At 41.6% G+C, this 6,624-nt stretch overlaps 1 pseudogene; it reads left to right on the forward strand.

The window, feature by feature from the left end:
* The first annotated feature begins 2,708 nt into the window (after positions 1-2,708).
* On the forward strand, positions 2,709-3,305 carry LOC112836977 (insulin-like growth factor-binding protein 5 pseudogene; annotated as a pseudogene).
* Positions 3,306-6,624: the final 3,319 nt, after the last annotated feature.

Consider the following 6,624-nt stretch of genomic DNA (forward strand, 5'->3'; position numbering starts at 1 on the left):
CAATAAATGTATAAATGAAAATCAAAAATTTGAAAACCAATGTAATTTATAATAGCTCCCAAAAATGAAATACTTACACATGAATATAACAAAACTTGTACTGGATCTATATCCTGAAAACTACAACACAGTGGTTAAAGAAATCCAAGAACACGTTGTTAAATTCACAAATATACCATGTTCATGAATTTGAACACTCAATAAATATATCAATTCTTCCTGATTTTTTTTTTTTTTTTTGTGAGAGAGTGTGTGTGTGCGCAGAGGGGCAGAGGGAGAGGGAGAGAGAGAATCTTTAAGCAGTTTCCATGTCCAGCATGGAGCTGGACATGGAGCTTGATCTCACAACCCTGAGATCATGACCTGAGCCAAAATCAAGAGTCGGACATCTAACTGACTGAGCCACCCAAGCAAACTTCTTCCTGAATTCTATAGATTTAACGCAGTACAATTAAAGTAGCAGCAGGAATTTTTTGTGGATAAAGAGAACATGATTCTAAAATTTATACTAAAAGTCAAACGAACTAAAGTCATTAAAACAGTTTTAAAAAGAATAAAGTTGGAGACTTACTATATATACCACTACAATAATTAAGGCAGTGTCATTAGTGAAGGGATAGATCTAAAACAGTGGAACAGATAAGACTCCAGAAATATTGCCAACTAATTTTTTAAATTTACTTTTCAGATGAAATTTAACATAATATTAACCATTTAAAAGCGAACAACTTAATCACAGTACTGTCACAATATTGTGTAAGTATCACTTCTATCTAGTTTGAAAAATTTTCATCACCCCCCCCCCAAATATCTGTACCCATCAGAAAACTACTTCCCATCACCCTCCCACCAGGTCCTGGTGCCCACTAATTTACTTTCTATCTCTATGGATTTACCTATTCTAGATATTCCATATAAATCAGATCACACAATATGTGACCTCTGTGTCTGGCTTCTTTCACTTAGCATAATGTTTTTGAGATCCATTAACATTGTAGAATGTATCAATACCTCATACATCTTTAAGGCTAAATAATATTTCATTGTATGTATATACCACAATTTGTTTATCCATTCAATAGTTGATGGACATTTGAGTTGTTTCCACCTTTGGGCTATTGAAATAGTGTTGCTAGGCAGTATTTCTTTGAATATTTGGTTTCAGTTCCTTTCAGTATATAACTTGGAGTGGAATTGCTGGGTCACATGGTAACTCCTTATGTTTAGTTTTTTGAGGAACCACCAAAATGTTTTTGGTGGTTCAGTGGCTGAATCTTTTTACATTCTCACCAGCCATGTATGAAGGTTCCAGTTTCTGCACATCCTACTCGACAATTCTTAGTTTCTTTTTTTAAAATAGCCATCCTGGTGGGTGTAAAGTAGTATCACATTGTTGTTTTGTGCTTTCCTAATGACTAAGAGTGTTGTGTACCTTTTCATGAGCTTGTTTGCTATTGTGTATCTTCTTTGGAGAAATGACTATTGAAATCCTTTGTACATTTTAAAGACTGGGTTGTTTGTTGTTGAGTTGTGAGAGTTGTTTGTGTATTTTGGATATTAGACCTTTATCAAATATATGATTTGCAAATATTTTCCCCATTCTGTGGGTTATCTTTTCATTTTCTTGATATCTTTGATGCACAAATGTTTTTACTTTTGATAAAGTTCTATTTATTGATTTTTTTTCTTGCCTGTACTTTTAGTGTCATAGGTAAAAATCCAATGCCAAATCCAAGATCATGAATATTTACCCCTACATTTTCTTCTAAGATTTTTATAGTTTTAACTCGTACATTTAAGTTGTTGATTTATTTTGAGTTAATTTTTCCGTATGATGTGAGGTAGAGGTCCAACTTCATTCTTTTGCATGTGGCTATCCAGTTGTTCCAGCACCTTTTTTTTTCAGCTTTATTGAGGTATAATTGATAAATAAAAATTGTATATATTTAAGATGTACAACGTGATGCTTTGATATATGTATATATTGTGAAATGATTACCACAATTGCGCAACTTAACATCTCCATCACCTCACATAGTTATGATTTTTTGTGGTGAGAACACTTAAGACCAACTCTATTAGCAAATATCAAGCATATGATGCGGTATTATTATTTTAAAAATTGAAGTATAGTTGTCATACACTATTTTATTTGTTTCAGTTATATAATATATATTTCATAATATACATTGTGAAATGCTTGCCACAATGTGTAGTTACCATCTATCATCATACAAAGTTATTACATTATTATTGACTATATGTCCTATGCTGTACTTTTCATCCCGATGACTTACTTATTTTATAGAAACTTTGTACCTCTTAATCTCCTTCACCCATTTCACCTATTTCCACCCCCCCACCCTCCCCTCTGGCAACCACCAGTTCTCTGTATTTATGAGTTTGTTTTTGGGTTCTTTTTGTTCATTTGTTTTGTTTTTTAGATGTCACATATAATGAAATCATATGGTATTTGTCTTGCTCTGTCTGACTTATTTCACTTAGTGTAATGCCCTCTAGGTCCAACCATGCTGTCTGCAATCCAGGATTATTAAGTATAGTTACTATTCTGTACATTAGATTTCCAGAACTCATTCATCTTGCATAACTGAAACTTTGTGGCCTTAACCAACATCTCCCGTTTCCCCCCGCAATCAATAAGCCCCCTCCACGTGCCCTCCCACCCCTTTCCCCAGCCCCCTGCAGTCATGTATACCGGGTGCTGCCCTCAGGGGCTGTGCTGCCTCACTGGCAGGACAGGAGAAGCCGCTGCGTGCCCTGCTGCAAGGCCATAGGGTTATAAATTTGCTTCAGTGAAAAGAGTCGCAGAGAGCAAGCCAAGATTGAGAGAGATGCCCATGAGCATTAGGAACCAAACCCCTCTGAGACGGTGGAGGAGACCTACTTCCCCAAGATCTACTGGCCCAAACACACCTGCATCTCTGAGCTGAAGGCCTAGGTAGTGAAGAAAGACTGGTGAAAGAAGCTGACCCAGTTTAAGTTTGTGCGGGGAGCTTGGAACACTGCCCACCCCCCTCCCCTTGCTCATCTCCGCACCTGAGATGAGACAGGAACCTGAGCAGGGCCCCTGCTGCAGACATATGGATGCTTTCCTGCAGATGGTGCCCAGGGCTGTGTACCCACCCAGCTGTGACCACAAAGGATTCTATAAAGGAAAGCAGTGCAAGCCTTCCCTTGGCCACAAATGTGGCATCTGCTGGTGCGTGGATGAGAACAGGATGAAGATGCCAGGCATGGAATTTGCCGATAGGGACTTTCAGTGTCACATCTTTTTTTTTTTTTAGATTAATTATTTAATTAATTAAAGAGAGAGAGAGAGAGAGAGAGAGAGAGAGAGAGTGCACACGAGCAGAGGGGGGAGAGGGGTAGAGGCAGAGGGAGAGAGAAAATCCACATGCAGACTCCCCACTGAGCACAGAGCGTGACATGGGGCTTGATCCCAGGACCTTCAGATCATGACCTGAGCTGAAACCAAGAGTCAGATGCTTAACCGACTGAGCCACCCAGGTGCCCCTCAGTGTCACATCTTTGATAGCAGCAACTTTGAGTAATGAATCCTTCCTCATCCTTCTCTTGCCCCATTCCACCCCCAGTCTTAACTCTAGCAAATGTCTCCCTCCCCCTGGGGAAGCCACTCGTTTAATCTTATTTAAGGGTAAATATATATATTTGAGGAAACTGAGGACCTTGGAATCTCTAGCATGGTCTCAACTTTGAAAAATGGCAAAAATGGTGATGCAAAGAGCTAAGGAAAACCCCCTGCCCCCTTTTAAATGGTTTTCTTTTTGAGGCAAGTGAACAAACAGGGAAGGGAAGAGAGGAGGAAGAAGAGAAAGAGAAGGGAGGAAACCACATGTGTAGGAGGAGGAAGGGAGAAAAGAAGAATGTATGGGTGGGAAGGAAAGATCACCTGGAACATGGCTGGATTCATCTTTCTGGCCAGCCCTTGCCGGAGCTGGGGAGACATTTGGGCACTAGAAGGTGTGGCCCAAGATGTGGCATTCAGTGACACATCTGGAATTTTCCCAGTTTGGAATGGTTAACAGGGGGAAAAAGGAGAAGACAAAAGGTGTCAGTGCCTCTCCTGGCTCTGTCTCCTTCTCCTGCCAGCAATTTGAATGGCTTGAACCCTGTCCTTCCTCTTCTCTCACCCTGCACAGTCTCTCTCCCCGCAAATTTATAAAAACTAACATGTATTTCATTCCTCTCAAAAAATTGATAACCCAGTGATAGTAGATAGGTTTTCCTGAGCAGATACATAAATATTAAATATGTATGCATATTTCACTCCCTGTACAGACTTTTAGAGATTAATACATACTCCAATAGTGGAGAGACTTGTTTTTCCGTGGTACCTAAAAATACATGCTGAAACATGTGTCTTCAGCCCCTCATTGCATTCAATTCACAACTAGTGCAGCCTCTGTCAAGGAAGATAGGCTGAAAAAAATTGTACTTATCTACAAGTTTCCAGTAGTCATATATAGGCATATAAATCTATTTTCCTCATTCCTTTCTTTCTTTCAAAGGTTTGCATTAACCTTTCACAGTAGTTCTTCTCTCTCTGTCAAATAAATAAAATCTTTTTTTAAAAAGGGGGGTGGTGTCCCTGGGTGGCTCCATTGGTTAGGCGTCTGCCTTCGGCTCAGGTCATGATCTCAGGCTCCTGGGATAGAGCCCCACATCGGGCTCCCTGCTCGGCGGGGAGTCTGCTTCTCCCTCTCCCTCTGCAGCTCCCCCTGCTTGTGCTCTCTCTCTCTCTGTCAAATAAATAAATAAATAAATAAATAAATAAATAAATAAATAAATACAATCTTTTATAAAAAAGTCGTTCCTATGGGGACCTTAAGGAGCTTCCTCATTTTGGGGAAAGAAAACCCATATTCTTCTAATATAACACATCATACCAGTTTTGCCTGCCTCCCATGAGCAACAAACTCAATTCTTTGTGGGCCAACATTGGATTTTTAAATGATTTCCCATGTGCACGTGTATTCATATTACCACCAAGACAGGTAGATAAGAAAACTCAATGGTACCCTCACTGTGCTCCCCAATACGACCCATTTTAGCCTTCAGACCTTCCAGAAGCAACCACCTCTGGGCACCACACCAAAGGAGCCAAACAGGTCCGAGTTTGACCCACTGGTCCTGCTTTTCCATTTCATCTGGACAGAGCTTGCATTTTGAAAGCCTCTCTCAGTCTTCACACTGGCAGAGCAGGAGAGAGATGAAAATGAGAGATGGCAAAGAGGTAAATGGAGGTTAAAAGGTTTAAATACAGGGAAACAGTAAAATTGATTGTTCAGGTCAGAGTAAATGGAGTGAAGGGACAGAGGGCTGGAAAAACAGAGGGTTGACTGCCCCATTCTAGCTTTGGAGCAAAGCAACAGAAAGGGGGACAAAGCCAAGAGAAAGATCCTTGGATTCCCACTCTGTAAGCCTTCTGGGATTTAAGAGGAAGGAGAGAGGAAAATGAGGGAACAGGTTATAAGAGAGAAATGAGTTTAATCCAGGCCATAGGGCCAGGGAAGGTGAGTACCTTTGAGTGGGTTCTAGACTTTAGAAGCTGGATAAGAACGAGGATCAGTAGAGACTGGCTATGCTTTGGCAGGGACAGGACCACATGCTTAGATGGCCACCTTCATCTTGCAATGAAGGACTGAGGCCAAAGAGTCTTTCAAGCTCTTCATCCACTCTGGCCAGTCCACGTTTTCTCCCTGGGGGTGAAGGATGGAAGAAAGGCCCAGGACAACCAGGGAATGGAGGTTTCAGGGATGCTGTCATTTGGCAGCCAGATTCTGAACCAAGAAAAATCCCATTCTCCACTGACTTCCTCTACAAATTGGCAGCTTCTGGCTGTCCTCTGAGGCTGGAGATTTTCCTGCCAGGAAAGGGGGCTTGGACACTGACAAAGGAGCCTTTTTCTCTCTGTGAACACAGCCCTATCACTCTTTCCTGATGGCATGACACCATGGAGACCACTTCCAATGCCAAACTTGGGACAATGAAGAGAGACAGCAAAGAAACGAACATATTTCACCTGGTGAAAAACTTGTGGCTTTGGACCTTGGGGGATGTCTCCTACTCCCCGGGACAGGACAGTTGGCTGGGGATGGAAGAAGTGGTGGCTCTTCATAAGACAAAAGGCCTGATGGGGATGGTAGTCATGAGGACCTGCTGTGTCACCACTGTCCCCAAACCTCGAACTCACATTTCCATAGCTAAGCCAGTATTGTAAACCTTTCCCACTTCACTCTTCTTTCTGCCCATTCTTTGGATCTTGAGGAGTCATCCAACTGGGACCTGCCACGTGGATACTGGGGTACCATTCCCCCTAAGAAAAGACTCCATCAAGAATTGCATATGCTATCCCCACCCCTCCCAAAGCCTGGACTTGGTTCAAGAGAGAGGGCTCTCTTTTTTCCCCTGCTGTTTACTGGACTTTGAATGGGCCTCTGTCCCTTACATTGACTCTTCGCTGTCAGCCATAAGGTGGGGGATAATGGCTTGGTTTAACTCCACCAGACTCTTCGGGTTTCCAAAGTTCATGCTGACTAACCTAAACCTGTGATTCTCCAGTGCTTGCAGGGGTGATTCTGG

The sequence above is a fragment of the Callorhinus ursinus genome, unplaced genomic scaffold, assembly GCF_003265705.2.
Source record: "Callorhinus ursinus isolate GAN/ISIS: 27379988/994484 unplaced genomic scaffold, GSC_fseal_2.0 scaffold66, whole genome shotgun sequence".
In the NCBI taxonomy this organism is placed as follows: Eukaryota; Metazoa; Chordata; class Mammalia; order Carnivora; family Otariidae; genus Callorhinus; species Callorhinus ursinus.